The sequence below is a fragment of the Rhincodon typus genome, chromosome 8 (genome assembly GCF_021869965.1).
Source record: "Rhincodon typus isolate 14 chromosome 8, sRhiTyp1.1, whole genome shotgun sequence".
Classification (NCBI taxonomy): Eukaryota; Metazoa; Chordata; class Chondrichthyes; order Orectolobiformes; family Rhincodontidae; genus Rhincodon; species Rhincodon typus.
In genome coordinates this window covers 68,766,000-68,786,530 of record NC_063339.1, presented here as the reverse complement: position 1 = coordinate 68,786,530, position 20,531 = coordinate 68,766,000, and the positions used below count along the sequence as shown (strand labels likewise).

The window sequence follows — 20,531 nt, the reverse complement described above, 5'->3', positions numbered from 1 at the left end:
TAAGCTTGTGTAGGGCTGCGTTGGGTCCTTGAAACAGGCCAAGGACAGAATGGCCAGGTTGGGAGCAAGGTTGAGAATAGAAAGGGTAAGTTATAGGAAGATTGAATTCGGGCTTGCAGATAGTATGAATGTTTTCCACGAAAGTATCAAGTTGAACCACATCATAAGCAAGAAATGCTGTGTATTAGTAGGAAGGTAATTGGCTTCTATTCTAACAAGTGTCTTGAGACCTTGAACAATGAAAAGCGAAGGGGTAAGCATCTCCTATATTTACACAGGGAACTGCCTTAGGGGAGGAGAGTGCATGTGTTAAGGGCGACTGAGAATGGACCAAGATGTGTTGGAGGGACTGGTCTCTGGAACATTGAAAGTAAAGAAAAGTTATGAGGACAATGTATTTCTTGGAAGTATCATGCTTGAGGGGGCAATATTAGGAGTCCAATGAGTCTTCTTCCTTCCAAATGAGTTATATTGGGCTTGAAACATTTACTCTGTTTCTCACTCCATAGATGCTGCTAGAACTGCTAAGCTTCTCCAGTATTTTCTGTAATTAATTCAGATCTCCAGGATCCTCAGTATTTTGCTTTTAGCAGAAATAGATAACCTGTTCCCTGATATAAATAGATAAATATAGAAAAATGCTGAATTCAGGACCACGGCCAGCAACCGTTGACACCGTGTCATAATCAAGAATTCCCAAGGACTGGATATGGATTTCAGCACCGTAAGAAAATATAATTTGTGATTAAGTTGAACCCTTACTGTTTGCCTAAAAATTTGGTGTCAAAACCTCAAATTTTTCACAGGCATAGATGATGTGCCACCTTTGTTACCAATTCCAGTTATATTGCTAATATCCTGTTCAATTTTATAAATTCTGTTGTTGAGGAAAGATAGGTATAAATTCTGTTGAAGTTAGAAGGGAGACTACTATAAATTTGTACCACCAGTAATAAAGAACTTTGTTAACCAATTAGATTGGACAATGGTGAAATTAATAAAATAATGAAGAGAAAGGAGTATAATTTAGTGCAAGTGAATGATATCTCAAATAAGGTACAGAAAGTTAAATAAAGAAAAGGAAACAAAGATTAGATGAAAAGAGCCAAAAAAGGAACATAAAGGAAAAAGAGAAGTTATTTCTTTAATTTTCCATTTGTTAAACATGTAAAAATAATTAGAATCTGAAGTCATTATATTTCATCCTTCTAACTGATCACTTTTGGTTTCAAAGAGCACCATTAGTTGTAATTGATACTTATTATTTTGTTAAAAGGATCTTCAGGCTGAAGAGATTTGTTTTAACTCTCTGTAGTGAGGCTAAGCTGTATCTAACATCATATGCAGCAGGAATATAACAATGCTTTCCAATGGTGAGAGGGACAAAGAGATGCAGTTTTTATGAAGTTAGTAACAGAACAGTACTGGAAATGTTTTAAGCTTTGATTTAATCACTCATCTGAAGTTGCTTTACCAATTGTACATATATTATGTAAGTCACCAACAGCGCCTTTATATTCATAGCAAATAATGACTTTGTACTCTTTAACATTTTCTCCCCAGAAATAGAATATTAACTGTTATTGGAGGATAGAAGTTTTAAGTTGTGGAACACAAAGGTGTATATTAAGGTTAGGAAGGAATAAATAGTTCTTTCTCTTTGTGTGAATTGTAGTGATTGCTGTCATTAGAAAATCCATGAGACAAATGAAGTGAAGGGTAGGTAAAGGTAAACCAACCTTAGTTTATCTGGGCAGAATATTGTATGGGTGTTATTAGACTAGTGATCAAGAGACTTTGAATAATAATAATAGGGAGTATGGGGATAGTTTTAACCCAAAGGGCTAGTGGGGTGTAAACACTTACAAAATCTCAACTGCAATCTCAGTTTGTCACTGATGTGCCCACTTCTGATTTTAATGGAGCTGAGATGGGGAATTAACATTGGCCAGGAGGCAATAACCTCCTCCCAGGAGGCAGGGTTTAAATATAATAGCGTTTTAATGCCTGAGTTCAACCTGTCTTCCGTGTTTAGCTCTTGCACCTAAAGGGTTTTTCTTCCCGAGGAAGGAAGTGATTTTTCAGCACAGCGAGTGGGCCAGGAGGAACAAGAATATTTTCCCCATTTCACAAGCACCTTTTCCCCAGGATCTGACCCTCCGCCTCAGATTATTAATAGTATGTGAATTGTATTATAAAGGTTCAGGATATGCAGGTGGAGTGTATTGATTTATTAAGTTAATGAACACATATAAAGAGAGACTTTGGGGACACTGGATGTTGCTTAGGGAGGAGGAATAATTGTAACATTTCATTCAATAAATAAATCTAGTGTTGAGTAAAAGAATTGGTATCTGGTTTCTCTGCTTCTTCACCATCTGGCTTCAGACTATACTAACATAGATTGTGATTTTATCCCTCTCGGATTTAACACGTCCCACAGAAAAGTCCAGAACCCCTTCCCCAACATTCAAATTCCTACTAATCCAATAGCACACCGTCTTACTACTTTGACAAGGCTGTATTCCCAAATTATTCTTACTCTAGCAGAGGGCCAAGTCTGTCAATCAGGTGAAGGTGAGAAGGGGTGGAACCTGCAGATGCAAAAAGGATAATGCTGGCTATGGAGTGAAAACAATAAAGAGGCAGGCACCAACCAGAATTCCTCCCCTTTGCAACTTAAAGAAACCGTTTCTGTTGGTATCTGGGCGATGAGCTCAAATCATGCACTGCCAGTTTGTGACTTTGAAGTCAGTCAGAGAGAAAGATGGGCACCAGTAAAAATTGACAATGAAGCAGATGAAATTGTTATAAAACACCCAACATGTTCACTCATGTCCCTCTGAGAAGTTAATCTTTATCTGCACCTTCTCTGTATCCAGTCTGATACTGATGCAAAGCTAGGAGCAACTGCCGTTGCTGGAGTCTGAGATAACAAGGTATGGACCTGGAAGCACACAGCAGGCCAGGCAGCATCAGAGGAGCAGGAAAGCTGACGTTTCGGGTCTGGACCCTTCTTCAGAAAAAAACTTTTCTGAAGAAGAGTCCAGACCTGAAACATCAGCTTTCCTGCTCCTCTGATGCTGCTTGCCTGCTGTGTTCCTCCAGCTCCACACCATGTTATTTGATACTGATGCACCTGACTTTTAACTGCTCTCTGGAATTTCCAAACAAAATACTCAGTTGTATTAGTAACTGCTGGTCTTACTGGTGAGATTCAAATGTAAAAAGGAATTCAAACCTCATGATAGTGGCTGAACAAAACAGCCAATCTGAAGAAGGTTTTCATCAGCAGAAGAATATTATATTACAAATTCAAAACAGAACCACAGAACCTTCTAAGATTATTAACTGATTATGATCTATTGGATTCTATTACAGTCTCACAAGATATTCCCAGGGCCAAGCAGTACCATATGCCTCCTATGTTCTTTACAAGCAAAAGAGACAGACGGTGATCAGGAGCTGAGGGAAAATTAAAGGGGAATTGAAAGCTTGGTCAGCTGTTGGTTTAAAATTCATTTTGACAGAGGGGAAAAAATGCATGGTTGTGCACTAGAAAGAGCATGTTGTTGAGAAAGCCAGCGAAAAAGAGAATATGGACTGTATATTGCCAGTGCGTTGCTCCTACAGTCAGGAGTAAGGATGAAGGGATACATGCCTATAGCAAGAATCTGGGTGTGGAGTCTTTGAAGGTGGAGAGTCTGTTGCACTGGTTTCTGACTGACTAGGAAACACTCCTGCTCTTAACACCAGCCATAGAAATCAACCTGCTTGACCATGTTATAACACATTTTCCAAGGCTATCAATCCTGATGCGCAGCTTTCATCAAGATCTTCTGGCGCCACTACCTAATGCTACTATGACTACAGAAATCAATAAATAACATGCAATTGGACCATGGAGGGCTTTACAAATGATGACCAGGATCATTCAGTCAGAAGAATGAGTGGTAATGAATTGATGAAATGCGTTGATAAAATGACAGAGGCACAGGCAATTTTCTGACAGAGTAACTGAGAAGCTCCATAACATACCTGCAACCATAATGCTAATTTCCAACACCCTAAATTACCAACATTTAATGAATTTAAAAAGAAATAAAAGCATTCACAATCAAAATAAGTTTAAATGCATTGTTTTGTTCAGTAAACCCATCAGTGAGTATGCGACTGATGCACACTGAGACAGAAACTCCCAGGATTGATCTTTGGTCTGCGTGGAGTGAGTTGACTGTAGGAGCAACGCACTGGGATTTGAACACTGGCTGTTCTCTCTGCTTCCTATGCTGAGCAGAGGAAATATCAACAAGGGTTCCCTTTTGTAATAGCTGCCCAAAAACCACATTCTTTCCTATGCTGTATTCAATAAAACTGCATACATGCAAGGACATCTGCTGGGGATTGGATTGATCATTGCTGATAATCCTGGGACTCCCCTTGGTGGATTCTGATGCTGATATTTATTGCCTAAAGACTGACAAGAAGGATGATTTGGAATGAGTTACCAGGAAATCACTAATACTTAACAGTTGGAATTACAAAGCTCAAATATTGCTATAGAATTACCTACAGACGGCATTAACTACAGAATCCTTACGGTGTGGAAGCAGGCAATTTGGCCGATCAAGTCCACACTGCTGCTCCAAAGAACATCCCATCTCATCCCTGTAACCATTTCCCATGGCATCCCTGGACACTATGGGCAATTTAGCATGACCAATCCATCTAACCTGCACATATTCGGACTGTATGAGGAAACCGGAGCACCCAAAGGAAACCCACACAGACACAGGGAGAAGATATAAACTCCACACAAAAGGTTGCCTAAGGATGGGATTGAAACTGAGTCCCTGGTGCTGTGAGGCAACGGTGTGAATTACTGAGACACCTTGAAGTGAGGCATGGTGTCAAAGCTTTTTATCTTACAGTCATCAGGACAAATGCAAGAATGTCAATTTTTAAATGATCAATCTATTACAACCATAGCAATTAGTTTCGATTGGTCCCCTTGCTTACTTTATGGCAATGCCTCGGAAATCTGAGTTGATTTGCTAATCAATTGGTTTTTTTTTTGTAGTTATTCATTTTGTGAGATGTGGGCATCGCTGTCTGGCCAGCATTTATTGCCTGTCTCTGGTTGCCCTTGAGAAGGTGGTGGTGAGCTGCCTTCTTGAACTGCTGCCATTATGGAGGGAATTCCAGGATTTTGACCCCAGTGACCCAGTGGAAAAATGGCAATATATTTCCAAGTCAGGATGGTGAGTGGCTTGGAGGAGAACTTGCAGATGGTGGTGTTCCCATATATCTGCTGCCCTTGTCCTTCTAGATGGAAGTGGTTGTGGGTTTGGAAGGTGCCGTCTGAGGCTCTTTGGTGAATTTGTGCAGCGCACCTTGGAGATAGTACACACTGCTGCTACTGAGTGTCGGTGGTGGAGGGAGTGAATGCTTGTGGGTTAGTGCCAATCAAGCGGGCTGCTTTGTCCTGGATGCTGTCAAGCTTCTTGAGTGTTGTTGGGGCTGCACCCATCCAGGCAAGTGGGGAGTATTCCTTCACACTCCTGATTTGTGCCTTGTAGGTGATGGACAGGTTTTGGCGAGTCAGGTGATGTGTTACTTGCCACAGTATTCCTAGCTTCTGACCTGCTCTTGTAGTCATTGTGATTATGTGGTGAGTCGAGTTGAGTTTCTAGTCAATGATAACCCCCAGGATGTTGACAGTGGGTGATTCAGTGATGGTAATACCCTTGAATGTCAAGGGGTGGTGGTTAGGTTGTCTCTTACTGGTGATGGTTATAGCCTGGCATTTGTGTGGAGTCAATGTTACTTGCCACTTGTCAGACCAAGCCTGGGTATTGAAGTATAAACTGTTGTGATCATTTTAAAAATTTGGTATTCTTGTTTTTGTCCTGATGAAAGATAAAAATGCTTTGGAAATTTGTCTCCTATCCCAGTAATTTGTATAGGTAGCTGTTAGCCCATGTGCAGCATGAGACTGAATCAGAAGAAAATTCAGAATCTGGAAAGTTTTATCTTTCTGATCTAGACCTAGTGATGCTCGCTGGGCAAAAGGTAGCTTGAGGACAAGATCAAATTCAAGCTCAGAGCCCTTTCATCATGGAAAAGTCTTTTAATGTTTAATGCCAAAACATATATTGGTATAATGTCACAGTGAAGGGCAGCTTCAGTGATGGAACTGCTGTTCAGCAAATGAGGCAAGAAAATGACTGAGAAATTGTTTAATAGCTATCAGATAGCAGAATAACTTGTAAAATTTGTTTCAAAGTTTGTGGCCTATGTAAGAGTACAAGTGTAAAGTTGAACTAGTGTGCAATTATTTCAAAGGCGTCTAACATTGTCCGCCAAATGCAAAAAAGAAAGAAATTAGCATCTAAAGAGCATTTCAGAATAGATCAAAAAAATGTTGCTTCTTCACACCTGAATTATGCCAATTTCAAAGTAAAGCTAATTCCTGTTTACTCTTATTCATGAAAGAATCAAGAAACAAAGGGTACAGTGTTTTGCAGAAGAAGTTAAATATGAGGTGGGAAAGACCTTTTTCATAGGCCAAGGTTAGGGTTTGGATGCACTGCCCGTGTGGTGGAGACGGGTTCAATTGAGAAATTCAAGAGTGCATTAGAAAAATATTCAAACAGAAGCAATGTACAATGAAAAAGGCAAGGGAAAAGGGCAGGAAATTGGTATTAGGTTAAAATGCACAGAGAGCCAGTAGAGATACAAATGACCAAATGGTCTCCTAAGCTGTTTCTGTGATTTCTGTGATTCTGCGAAAATTCAAAAGTTGGGTATCCTTTGCCTGCACATCTGAAAACCAAAAAGATCTAAAAAAAAACGAATACCTTATGACAGCGAACCCAAATAGACCGTTAAGTGCATCTGAAAACCGAAACTGCCCTTTGCCTGATCCTGAGGTTTTTGAATAAAGGATTTCTGACCTGTATGTGGGGAAAGATTAAAACAGCACCAATCCTGATAAAATTTCTGCCAAATACAGCAGTTTTTGCACTATGGACAGGATTATGGATAGTAACTGTTTAGAAGGATATGGGCTAAATACATACAAATGTGACTGGTTCAGTTTAGGAAAAGTGGTTGGCATGGATGAGTTGGGCTGAAGGGCCTGTTTCTGTGCTGCCTACCTCAATGACTCTATGACAATGCCATAAGAGGTGAAAACTGCATTATGAACAAATTAGTTGGATTTTTCTTTGGGTTTTATCTGCTGATGGGTTTGTATTAACAGAGCTCAATGCATAGTACAAGCTCCAATCAGTATTTTGCTTGTGGATAATAAATTAACATAAACTCTTCGCTACAAGTAGACAGGCTATTTCAATGTTTAATGAGAGGATGCAGTAAAACTATTTTTTATTTAATTGACTGAACAAAAAGTGAAATATTCACTGTGTTACATATCTTTAGTTAAAGCTGGAATACTTCCCAATATCAATTTTTTATTTGTCTCCTGTGAAATCTGAACCACCTAATCTATTTTCTTTAAAGCTGTTTTAATTGGAACACAATGGCCCTGAGCTCAGAAGCCCCAGCCTATTAGGCATGCTCTTTATGGAGCCAACGATATTTGATTGTAGCTTTTCTCCCTCTAATATCCCCCTCCGCTCACTCTTTCTGAAAGGGCTACTGTTTCAAGTTGTAATGATTCCACTGGCAGTTCTCTTGTAACTCAAAAATAAACATTGCTTTCCTAACTCTAGGGGACACCAAAGCTGCGTTCAACCTTGTTCCTATTTAATGTCACCAATTAAAGTCATCATTGTCCTATCAGGCCATAGGGCTGCTTTCTCCTCAGAGAGAGGCACCTGGTGGTGATTTAATCTGGAGGTCACCACACCTCAGACAAGGGGTCAGGTTGAGAAGGAGAGTTATTTATGGTAACGTCAGCCATAGCGAGAATTGAACACATGGTGTTGGCATCACTCTGCATTGCAAATCAACCATCAAGCTAACTGAGCTAACCAATCCAGGTCACTGTTTAGACTTCGGAGCAAGGAGCAAGAATCCTGTCTGTTGATTTTCTATCAAACCTAAGGATGCTGGGCTGAATTGTCTAAGGATGAAATGAGGGACACTCAGAAGTTGAGAGACACTCAACTGAGTTTCAGTTGAGAAACCTTTCAATTTGTTTTTTCCAATGCCACTGCCCCTCTGTCCTTGACAGCTGTCATCCATTGTATCTATCTCCACTCTGAGTGGGATGGCACTCAGCATGTTTAAACTTTAGATGATTGTGACAGTGCTGAAGAACCTATGCACGTTGCAATCTGCTATAACCTGTTGGACCTCTCACAGTTTCCAGTAAGGTAATCTAAAGATTAATGGAATGACGACCTTTATCCCAAATGGGCTGGAAATTCAAGTGAGCTGTTGTGTAGACTCTTAGTTAAATGTTATCTTTTGGCAATTGACCCTCAGGAAAAATATAATGCCCTTCAAAGAAAGGAGTACTGCACAGGTTCATCAGAAATGACACCAGGGTTTATATATTCAACTTCTCAGGGGAAAATGCATAAATTAGGTCTGTATTTCCTTGTGATCAAAACTTTGAAGGGTGATCTAATCATGATGTTTGAAGCATTGAACAGTGGATACAGAATTAGTATTTCCTCTGACAGGAAAATCCAGAGCAAAAATGCATCATAACATTAGAGATGAATCATTCAGCAGTGAAAGGACTTTCTCACAAGCAGCTCAGTGGAAATTTGGAACCTATTTCCATTAACGCTGTATATGTTGTGAAAATTGACATCTTTCAAGACAGAGATTGACCTGAAATTGACCCACTATTGATCTTAAATATTTCTCATTCCATGATTGCCAACTGACAGAGTATTTCCAGCATTTGCTGCTTTTGTTTCAGATTTCCCCATTTAAGAACAGACTGAAAGAGCAGAATGGTCTACTTCTCATATGATGAGACACTTACCATTTGCAGTTTTTGCACTCAATCTACAAGATAAATATTCGTGTATATTTTCTTCTCCTTCAATTTCCTGAATCGAAGGGAGGTCTAACCCACTCTGGGCAAGGAAGCAGGTTCCAAGTCCACCCTAGTTGGAACAGGAATCAAGCTCCATTTTGTTGGCATCAGTATGATCCACACTGCCTGGGCAGCCAACTGAGCCAAACAGCCTCCCAATGAGTCTGTGTCACTGTAGCAACACATATTTTAAATTCATGTTGTAAACTGAAGTTTTGAACAATGGTGATAGAGGCTCCAATTTCATTCCATAACGGTGCTACATAAAATATGATGCACTTACGTCCTAACTAACTATGATGGACTGACCAATGTGTCCCAATGGTTAGAAGGTGGATCCTGTTTCCCCAACTTTCAAAGAGTCAGTATTCCAGGGATGCATGCAGATAACGGCACTCTAAAGCTCTGCTTGAAGTGTGGCAGAATGGACATTAATGACCAAGAGGAGCTTGCTACTAATCTTTCAAAATGGCGACAACTTGTCCATTGAGCTGCATCATGCTTTTGAGTCCAAATACATTAACGATGAGGTTCAATAGGAGCAGAGGAAGCAAAGAAAGGAAGCAAATCCTCTACCCTGGGTCTCACTACCTTCTGGGACATATTCCCAACGATTTGTTGGCCAAGAACCTGCCTGTTCAGTCACATGAAGACCCGCACCAGAAACTCGAGAGCCTGAGTAGTCAGGGTTTGAGTGAAGATTTGTAGCTCGGGTGCTGGCTGTAGATGTTGGTGTGTTCGCCAAGCTGGGAGGTTTGATAGCAGATGTTTCGTCCTCTTACTACACGACATCCTCAGTGCTGTGGAGCCTCCTGTGAAGGACTGTTGTCTTGTGCAGGTTCTAATTTATATGGTCTGCTTTTTGCTGCTTCTGGTGGGTGCTGGTTCCGGCTGTGTGTTGTAATGGTTAGTATATCGGGTCTAATTCAATGTGTTTGTTGATGGAGTCTGCGGATGAATGCCAAGCCTCCAAAAATTTCCTGGCTGTCCTATGTTTGGCTTGTCCAATGGTAGTAGTGTTGTCCCAGTTTTAAGTGTGGGTTTTCTTGTCTTTGTTTATTGAAACCAAGGACATGTGGTCATGTCGTTTAGTTGCTAGCTGGTGGTCATTGATGCGGGTTACTAGTTGTCTGCGTGTTTGTCCCAAGTAGTGTTTTGTGCAGTCTCCACATGGTATGTTGTAAACCATATTCATCCTGCCCATGGGATCTATTGGATCTTTAACCCTGGTCAGTTGCTGTCTTAGTGTGGGTACCAGTTTGTGTGCTGTCATGATTCCTAGCAGTCTCAGTAGTCTGGCTGGTTTCCTGCTCCTCTGATGCTGCTTGGCCTGCTGTGTTCATCCATCTCTACACCGTGTTATCTTAGTAGTCTGGCTGTCAGTTCTGAGATGTTCTTTACATATGGTATGCTGGATATGGTATGGTTTCGGGTTTTGGTGAGTCCTGGTTGTGTTGTTTGCTGGCTAGGCATGTGTGGATGAAACTGCGGGGCTATCCATTCCTGGTCAAGACCTTGTAAAGGTGTTCTTTTTCCTTCTGCAGATTGGGTGTGCAGCAGCTTTGATAGCTGAGGCAGTCACACAAAGACTGGAACAAACAGCCCTCCCACAGATCCAACCCAAGGTCTGGATCAGATAAGTGGACGACACTTTTGTTAATTATGAAAAGAACAGAAATTGGGAACGCCCACCGAGTCATCAACGCCATGCTCACAGGGATCAAATTTACGAAAGAGGAGGAAAACAACAACAAGCTCCCATTCCTGAACGCGATGGTGGAAAGAAAAGAGAACGGTGACTTCACTACAAAAGTGTGTAGGGAATCCACAAAAACTGACCAGGTCTTAAACTATCGCAGCAACCACCCCAACTCCCACAAGAGGAGCTGCACTTGGACCCTGTTCAAAAGGGCTGCTACACACTGCCAGGGAATTCTTGGAGGTTTGGCATTCATCCACGGACCCCATCAATAAACACATTGAATTAGACCTGAAATGCCGACCATTACAATGCACAACTGGAACCAGCACCTACTGGAAGCAGCAAAAACCAGACCATATAAATTTGAACCAGCTCAAGACAACAGCCCTTCGCAGAAGGTTCCACAGCACTGAGGATATCACCTAGTAGGGGACGATACGTCTGCTAACAAACCTCCCAGCTCAGCGAACACACCAACATCTACTGCCTGAGGCGACATCATCCTCAACTCGAGAGATAGTTTACTCCTGCAAATGATATGCCATACGGATTCAAGATGACCCCATGCCATGCACAGCTTGCTGGAAAACTTGCTTGTTGAAAAAAAATCCATCTGGTGCATGAATATCTTTTTGGAGAAGGGAATTTGCCATCCTTATGTGGTCTGGCCAACACATGGCAGCGATGTGTTTGACTCTTAACTCCCTGTGAAATGGCAGAGCAGGCCACTCAGTTCAGGGCAGACAAGAATGGGGCAACAAATGCTTCTTGACAAAACTGCCACATTCCACGAGAGAATAAATATATTTTAAAAAGATGCATCCAGGCTGTACCGCTGTCACTCTAACTAATTGCTAAAGGAGGACGTAGAACACAATTTTAAAAATCTGTTATTCTACATGGTCCTCATCTACAAGGGAAGTGTTCACTGCATTGAAATTAAGACAGGGCCCTGCCTAACTTCATTTCTTTCCCTGCCTTCCTGTAGTTTATAGGTTTTGCTTTACAATCCGAGCTTGATGTGACAATGTATGCAATTTTCTCTCCAGGACCTTGGTTAGGCCACTATTGGAATACTGCATGCAATTCTGGTCTCCCTGCTATAAGGAAGGATGTTGTGAAATTGAAAGAGTTCAGAAAAGATTTACAAGCATGCCGCCAGGGCTGGCAGGTTTGAGCTATAGGGAGAAGCAGAATAGGCTGGTGTTATTTTCGCTGGAGTGTCAGATGATTAGGGATGACCTTGTAGAGGTTTATAAAATCATGAGGAGCATGGATAGGGTAAATAGGATAAGGGAATCCAAAATTAGAGGGCATAGGTTTAAGGTGAGAGGGGAAAGATTTAAAAGGGATCTAAGGGGCAACTTTTCCATGCAGAGGGTGGTGCATGTATCGAATAAGCTGCCAGAGGAAGTGGTGGAGTTGGTAAAATTACAACATTTAAAAGACATCTGGATGGGTATATGAATAGAAAGGGTTTAGAGGGATATGGGCCAAATGCTGGCAAACAGAACTAGATTTATTTAGGATATCTGGTTGGCACAGACGAGTTGGACCGAAGGATCTGTTTCCATGCTGTACAGCTGTATGACTCTCCACGGCTCCTACTCTCTTCCAGGTTGATGATGTTCTGCACGTTGTGATGTGCATTTTTATTTTGTTTTTTTCAATGGGAAACAAAGTGCCTAGTCCTGTAACTTACACATCCCTTTAAGGAGGCACTTGCAGAATTCAACTCTGCACTACTTGGGAAGAAATGACAAATATTAACTGAAGTGTTATAATTGCTTGGAGCAGTGTGCTAATCCTGAATGTGCTGTCGTCTCCCTGATTAGCAAATCTTTCAATTCTGAATCACAAAGTGGATATAGTTATTTAGTTCACTGAAAGCATGTTATGTGCATTAGTTTGAAGGGAGTCTCAACTGGATTTACCCGATGGCTTGCATCTGACTCCAATAAGGATTGTATAGCCATTAAGACCAATTTTGAGTCGAGCATTGTGCTGTAAATTATGCTCAGCCAGTATCATCATTACCATAGAGTATATCTGAGCTGATCTGATATAGGAAATCCTCCAAAAAGCAGTCCACAATTAGCAAAATTTGACACACCTCAACTAACAGGTAATCAGGAAAAAAATGTCTTCAGTAACTTGGATTCCAGTAATTCCACACAAATAAGCGGAATCAGCAGTAAACTCAATTTGCTTTACAGTTTCACCCTATGGGATTCTTCCACAGAGCTTTGTCATGGTATGAACAGGTCTGACAGTTCAAAGTCATATTCTTAATGAATGCCTCTGAGTATTTACTTATAGGTCTTTGCCCCAGTTTTTTGCAAATAACTCCATTATAATGGCAGCTTTTGCTCTTGAAGTGTTGGTAAGTCTGCAAGCCAATCTTTTTCGAAAAATCTAATCACAAAATTTATGTGCTAATACTGTTTTCCTCATTTTCACATTTTGTATGTGATCAGACATTTTGAATGCTCTGCATTTCAGCCTTGTTGAAATGTTATTAAAATTGACGTCCTTTGTAATATATACTTTTGACTGCAGTGGCTAACTTTAGAATTTGCCACATGACTGTGAGTCCGTTACAAAGCCTCATAAAAGAAGAGATACATACAATAAATGAGGCTAGAGGAGAATATTAATAATTCTTTTGCAGACAGTTGAATTCTTTAGTGTCATTACAGTTGACATGTCACTTTGACAGTACAACTGACAAGGTTCTAGTGCCTTTTATGGGTCTTTGCATAATGATTGTTACTTGTCATCTATGCTGTGTTGAATAGTTGACTGTGATAACTGTGTCATTGGTGAGTGAGTAGTTCAATAAATTATTTATATTATAGTATTGCGACGCAGTTCAGATGCATTATCCAGAGACCTCCAAAGACCAAATACCATTGAAGGTAAACATGCCAGTGACGGGAGAAATTCCCAGACTGGACCTGTGTTGAGGGAGAAACCTACTTGAAATAATCTTCACCAATCCACCTGTTGCAGATGTGTCTGTCCATGGCATTATTGCTGAGAATGACCATTGCACAGTGGAGATGAAATCTCTCCTTCACTCTGAGGCAATGGCCCAGTGGTATTAATCACTGGACTGTTAATCTAGAGACCCAGGAAATGTTCTGAGGACGTGAGTTCAAGTTCCACCATGGCAGATGGTGGAAATTCTGGAATTAATGGTGTAGTGATGACCATGAATCCATTGTCAATTGCCAGGAAGAACCCCCATCTGCTTCACTAATGTCCTTTAGGGAAAGAAACTGTGAAGTTTACCTGGTCCGGCCTACATGTGACTCCAATTAGGGATGGGCAATAAATGCTGGTCTAACCAGTGATGCCCACATCCTGAGAATGAATTTTCAAAAAGGATACCTTCCGGCATGTTGTGTGGTACTACTAGAATTCTAATTGTTTTAGTTCAAGAACAGATCTAGTGCTCAAAACCTGACATCTGTGAAATGCTGTGGGCCATCAGCAGCAAGAGAATTGCATCTTATCACAGTTTATAAACTCATGGCTTGGTATATCCCTCACACCAGGATTACCATCAAGCTGAGAGATCAAGTCTGCTTCAATGAGAAGCTCAAAGGAACACACCTGAAGGAGACCAGACTTACTTCAAATGAGATGCTAAATTTCCACAGCAGAACAGCCTGTTGTGTATTATAAGGAGCAAGACCAAGTGGTTGGTTTGCATTGCCAGTATAAAACAAACATGTTTTATTAGGACATGCAATACACATGCCAAATGCATTTATGTGAGTATTAAATAATAGATTATAATTGGGCAGCACAGTGGCACAGTGGTTAGCACTGCTGCCTCACAGCACCAGAGACCCGGGTTTGATTCCAGCCCCAGGCAACTGTCTGTGTGGAGTTTGCACATTCATCCCATGTCTGCATGGGTTTCCTCTGGGTGCTCCTGTTTCCTCCCACAGTCCAATGATGTGCAGGCTCAGTGGATTGGCCATGCTAAATTGCCCACAGTGTCTAGGGCGGGAAATGCGGGGATAGGGTAGGGGGTGGGCCTGAGTGGGATGCTCTTCGGAAGGTCGGTGTGTACTCAATGGGCCAAGTGGCCTGCTTCCACATTGTAGGGATTCTATGATTCTATGATGGTAAACAGAGCGCTGAGTTTGCAATCAGGCCAGGAAAAAAAAATGTACATGGAAGCAAAATCCTGTGGATGTTGGCAATCTGAAATAAAAGTAGAAAGTGCTGGAGAAACTAAGCATCTGTGGCAGCATCTTTGTAGAGAGATATGGAAGTTCTGAAGAAGAGTAATACTGAACTCAAAATATTAACTCTGATTCTCTCTGTACAGAGTCTGCAAAAATGTAAATGGGTTTTCCATTTTAGTTGTACTTTACGTTCTGGTACCACAACTGTGTTTGGAAGGGCATCCCATATACTAACATCATTAAATTAACATTCATTAAATTAATTATCTTTTACTTGAAATCTAGGTTCTGGCTAAGCAATAATTGAAATTGTTCACATGATTTATCATAGCCTGTCAGAGTTCTGAACAGATTTTAAATCTCTTCATTTTTCTGCCTGTTTCAGTTTCTCCCGTTTTCCTTGGGATTACAACAATGCTGATTGATTACCCTTCTCCATTCCCCCCGTGGGTCACATTTTTCTCGTTCAATTTCCCCATATTTAAATCTCTCGTCACTGCATTTTTCAATGTCCTTCTCCCTGGCAATCCCATCATTATTTCTTGTCTCAGCACATTTTAAACTTACCACACTGCTCCTAATCTTTTTTTGTTCAGTAAGAAAATTGACTGTTGTTCTTCAGCCTCCCCTCATAACTAAATTCTCTCATTGCTGGTATAACTTCAGTGAATCTCCTTTGTACCCACCTCGTTGCTTTGATGAGATTCCTGGAGTAAGATGTCCAAAAATTTGGGTAGAATATTCTAACTGCAATCTGGTCAATAATGTTCACAGAAACATAAAAAGTAGGAGCAGGAGTAGGCCATTTGGCCTTCGAGCCTGGTGCACCATTCAATATGAACATGGCTGATCATCCAATTCAGTGCCCTGTTCCTGCTTTCATCCATACCCTTTGATTTCTTTAACCATAAGAACTATATCTATCTACTGGAAAACAAAAACAACATTACCTGCTTGTTTTTCTTTGCATATCCATGTTTGTAAAACCTAAAGTCGTAGCCATTTTTTAAAAAAATGCTTCTTACTTAAGATTTGTGTATGAATTCTTATGTCTCTCTGGTTCTCTTTATTTTAAAAATTATATTTGAGTTTTCCTTAGCCTTCCCTACAAAGGCCTTGAATCAAATGTCACTTGACATCCATCAACCTTTATCCACCTCCAACTTACATCACAGTCCCCTTAATAGTTAAACATGGCCCATTAAAAAAATGGCAGAGGAAAGATAAAAGTTTCAATTTCAATCTTCAGTCATTTTATTTCTTCTTAGAAAAGTACTTTCATTTCATTCAGGTCAGTGAGTAGAAATATATATTTGATGATATGGTATTTTGCTTTTTGTGATATGGCATTTACAGGAGAGGTCATTGATATTTTTGAGCTAAGTACATATAAAGTCAGGCGTGCATGCACATACCAAAAATGACAATAGTCTATGCCAATGGAAAGAGAATTTTGCACAATTTACAAAAGCCATAATCTAATCTCCTGAAGTGGTTTCCCATGGTTGGCAGTTCCAGAAATTACAGACATGGTGTCAGTCGTGTCACAGACAAGGTTTTAAGCTCTAAATCAACTAATTTCTCATACCACAGCACTGTGAACCATTCACTTTGACCCACAGGGATTATGCAGCACATCCTGCTATATTAAGCAAATAAGACATATTGAATGATGAGAAATGCCATTGATTTTTTTTTCCCTTACCTGATTGTTTGACCCTTGAGTTGGAATAAGCTGGCTTATGGGTCTCCTCTTGGGGAGTTACCTCTGGATCTCATTACTTCACAAAACTCTAAATCATTGTGATTGATTAATATTGTTACTTCCAAGCTTCTAAAGCCAAAGTGCATTAGCATTTTTCATGGCATTACAATGTTAGGATTAGATAGTTTCCAGACAAGGTAGACTGGGCAAGATTTACTTGTGGTGATAAATCTGCACAATCCACTGCTCTGCCTCATAGCACAGCTTGAACTCTTTAATGATAGCAAAATGGTGCCATATGTATTGGCATTGCAGCACATGGAATGGTATTATGGAGGCCGTGTGCCACTCTACCCAACGTGTTTGTAGTTTTCTACATGTTAGGTCATGTAATATATGCCACAAAGACTGGTTTCTCGTTGAATCAGATATCTTGAACAAAGGAAAATATATCCATAGGAACCAGAGTAGGTCATTCAGCCCTTCCAGCTTGTTCTGTCATTCAATGAGATTTAATTTTAGTTTGATTTATTTATTGTCACGTGTCTTTGTCACATGTATTTATTGCAAATACAATGGAAAGGGTTATATAATGTTGCCACTCTCCAGTGCCATCTTAAAACACAGAAAATAAACCAAAACATAGAATATAAAGACAGAAAATAAGGAAATAAAGTTAAGAGTTTGACTTTACAGTCCTTTTAGTTGGGCCTGGATTGGGGCTCTTCCACCCCAATGCTGAGACTATTACCAGCATAAAGCAATTGGACAGCCTTGAGTCCCTTTGTCACTTCACCACTGCTGGAACACAGTCACCATGATCGATCTGTGACCTAACTCTCCCTTAATACCTTTGCTTAACAAAAATTTATCAACCTCAGAGATCTGATGGAGGGATATAAGATACCAAAGGGAACTGACAAAGTAGGCATGGAAAGGATGTTTCCTCATGTGCAACAATCTAGAACGAGAAGTCATAGGTTTAGGTTGAGGGTGGCAGATTTAAAACAGATGAGGAGGAATTACTTCTCTCAAAGGGTCATGAATCCATAGAATTCATTACCCAGAATGAGGAGCACTGGGACACTGAGAAGTTTGAGGAGGCAATAGACAGATTTTTACATAGCAATAGGTTGAAGGGTTGTGGAAAACAGGCAGGAAAGTGGAGTTGAGGGCAAGATGAGTTCAGTTATGATGGAATCAAATAGTTCATGACTTAACAAATGACCCAGCATCAAATGCCTTTCGTGGAAGAGAGTTCCAAACATCTACCACTCACTGTGGGTAGAAGTGCTTCAAAACATCTCTCCTGAATGGTCTGGCCATAATTTTTAGACTATGCTCCCTAGTTCTGGAATCTCCAGCTAGTGAAACTCATTTACCTTTAATTAGCCTTTTTTAATGTTACTAATTTGAAGACTATGCCCAGATCATCCTTTAGCCTTCTAAATTGTCAAGAAAACTGGCCTGTTTGGTATAATTTAACAACGAATGTCTAGGTATCTTTTTTTTTAATAAACCTACGTTGTACTCTATCTGAGGCCAATGTGTCTTTCCTCAGGGTGTTTTGCTGAGATCTGCTCACAGCACTCCATGTGGGGTCTAACCAGGATTCTGTGTAGCTGGAGCATAAGATATTTGTTTTGATAAGGTTCCGCAGAAAAGTTTAGTACACGAGGTAAGATCGTATGAGTTTGGGGGTAATTTACTGGCTTGATAGGCTGACCAACAGAAAGCAGAGAGTTGGGACAAATGGGTATTTTTCTGGCTGGCAAAGCCTAACCACTGGAATGCCACAGGCTTGATTTGGGCCCCAGCCATTTAAAATCTAAAAAGACTTGGATACAGGGATAGCAAGTACTATAGCCAAGTTTTGCAGATGGTACTAAAGTAGGTGGGAAAGTAAGTTACAATGAAGAAATAAGAAATTTACAAATGGACATGTGAATGGTGACGTGAATGGGCCAGTATTTGGCACATGAAATTTAATGTAAATAACTGTGAAGTTATCCATTTTGGTCGGAGGAGTAGAAAGGCAACTTACTACCTGAGAGAGAAACTTCAGAGTGCTTTGATGCAATAAGATCTGGATGTGCTCAAGCATGAATCACAGAAATCTAGCATGCAGGTACAGCTGATAATAAGGAAGGCAAATGGATTTTTGTCTTTTATTGCTAAAGGAATAGGGTATAAAAATAAGAAGTGTTGCTGCAACAATACAAGGCATTAGCAAGACCACACTTGGAATGTTTTGGACCACTTTACTTGAAGAGAGATGTGGTTGTAAAGGAAGCAGTTTCAGAGGATATTCACTAGATTAATCCAGAGATGAGGGTTTGTCTTGTAAAGTGAGATTGCATCGTTTAAGTCTTTACTGTCTGGAGTTTAGAAGAATAAGAGGAGATCTAATTGAGGGATATAAGACACCAAAGGGAATTGACAAAATAGATGTAGAAAGGATGTTTCCTCATACAGGACAATCTAGAACAAGAAGTAATAGTTTTAGATTGAGGATGGCAGATTTAAATCAGAGATGAGGAGGAATTTCTTCTCTCAAAGGGTTGCAAATCCATAGAATTCATTACTCCAGAATGAGGAGCACTGGGACACTGAGGAAGTTTAAGGCGGGGATAGACAGATTTTTACATAGCAATAGGTTGAAGGGTTATGGAGAACAGGCAGGAAATGGAGTTGAGGGCAAGGTGAGCTCAGTTATGATGGAATTAAATAGTTCATGACTTTTTGAGATCTATGCACCCCAGTCCCCAAATCTCTTTGGACATCCATTGTATTTAACTCCATGTCATCTAAACAGTACCCTGATCTATCCTTTTTTGATCCAAAGTGGATCAACTATGTAAACTACTTATGTTTCTTCTGCCCACATATGGCCAATATGTATACAGACCAGCTTTTAGATGATTAACTTAAGGACAGGGTCAACTTTATGATGCATCTGAAAAATTTAAACTTGATCATTGCGGCCAATGTCAGAAATGGTGGAAGATTTTATTCTTCTTAACTTTTTGGTATCCAAAGTAAAAAGAATCTCAACTACCTGCTGCTCTGTTCCTTATCAAGTCTTTGTTGAATCATAAGATTGATTTTTTCTTTAAACAACTGCAGTTCAACAGAATGTCAATGGATTACCAGGATATCCATTGACTAAAAACGTAACTAGAGGAGTCACAGAAATACTGTGGCTGTGTCAGCAAGGCAGGAACTGAGGATTCTGCAGAAAGTAATTCACCTCCTGTTACTTCATTGTAACATCTCCACAGATATTGAAATGCACATGTTAATATTTTTTCTTCAATCCAAACACTCAAGCCTGCCAGATGGATCAAGATATCTTATTGTAGCATTTCCGCTGTAGTGATCAGCTCAAATGGCATTATACTGTAAAGCTCACGGTGAAAGACCTCAAATGTCATCCTCTCAGACAAACACATCTCGAGCACAAGACACAATTGGAGCTCTAGAAAGATTAATATAGCCATGAACTTAGTAGTTATGTCCTCCAAGGGCACAAGGTGAGTCATGCAGAGAAAAGAGAGCTTGGCCAAAGGAGGGTGGCTTAGTAAAAGTGAGAAAATCAAGGCAGCAGATCCTACTAAGGAGAAAAGTCAAACAGAATATGAGATAACATTCATAATAAGAAAATCTGGAGTGAGAAGTACAAGAAGGAAAAACAAAAATTTGAAACCAGTTAAAATCAATAATTACTCCACAGTATCAACTATTGGAGACAGTTCTGTGGTTCAAAATGTTCCAGTTTTTGGCACAGAACTGTCAGTGCCTTTCAAAGAAACCTGTTCAAGATTCAGAGATAGTAGGAACTGCAGATGCTGGAGAATCTGAGATAACAAGGTGTAGAGCTGGATGAACACAGCAGGTCAAACA

At 40.3% G+C, this 20,531-nt stretch overlaps 1 protein-coding gene across 1 annotated transcript in view; it reads left to right on the top strand.

The window, feature by feature from the left end:
* LOC109914244 (deubiquitinase DESI2) overlaps positions 1 to 20,531 on the top strand; it is a 185,921-nt gene that overhangs the window by 53,710 nt on the left and 111,680 nt on the right. The gene's annotated exons all lie outside the window — the stretch shown is intronic.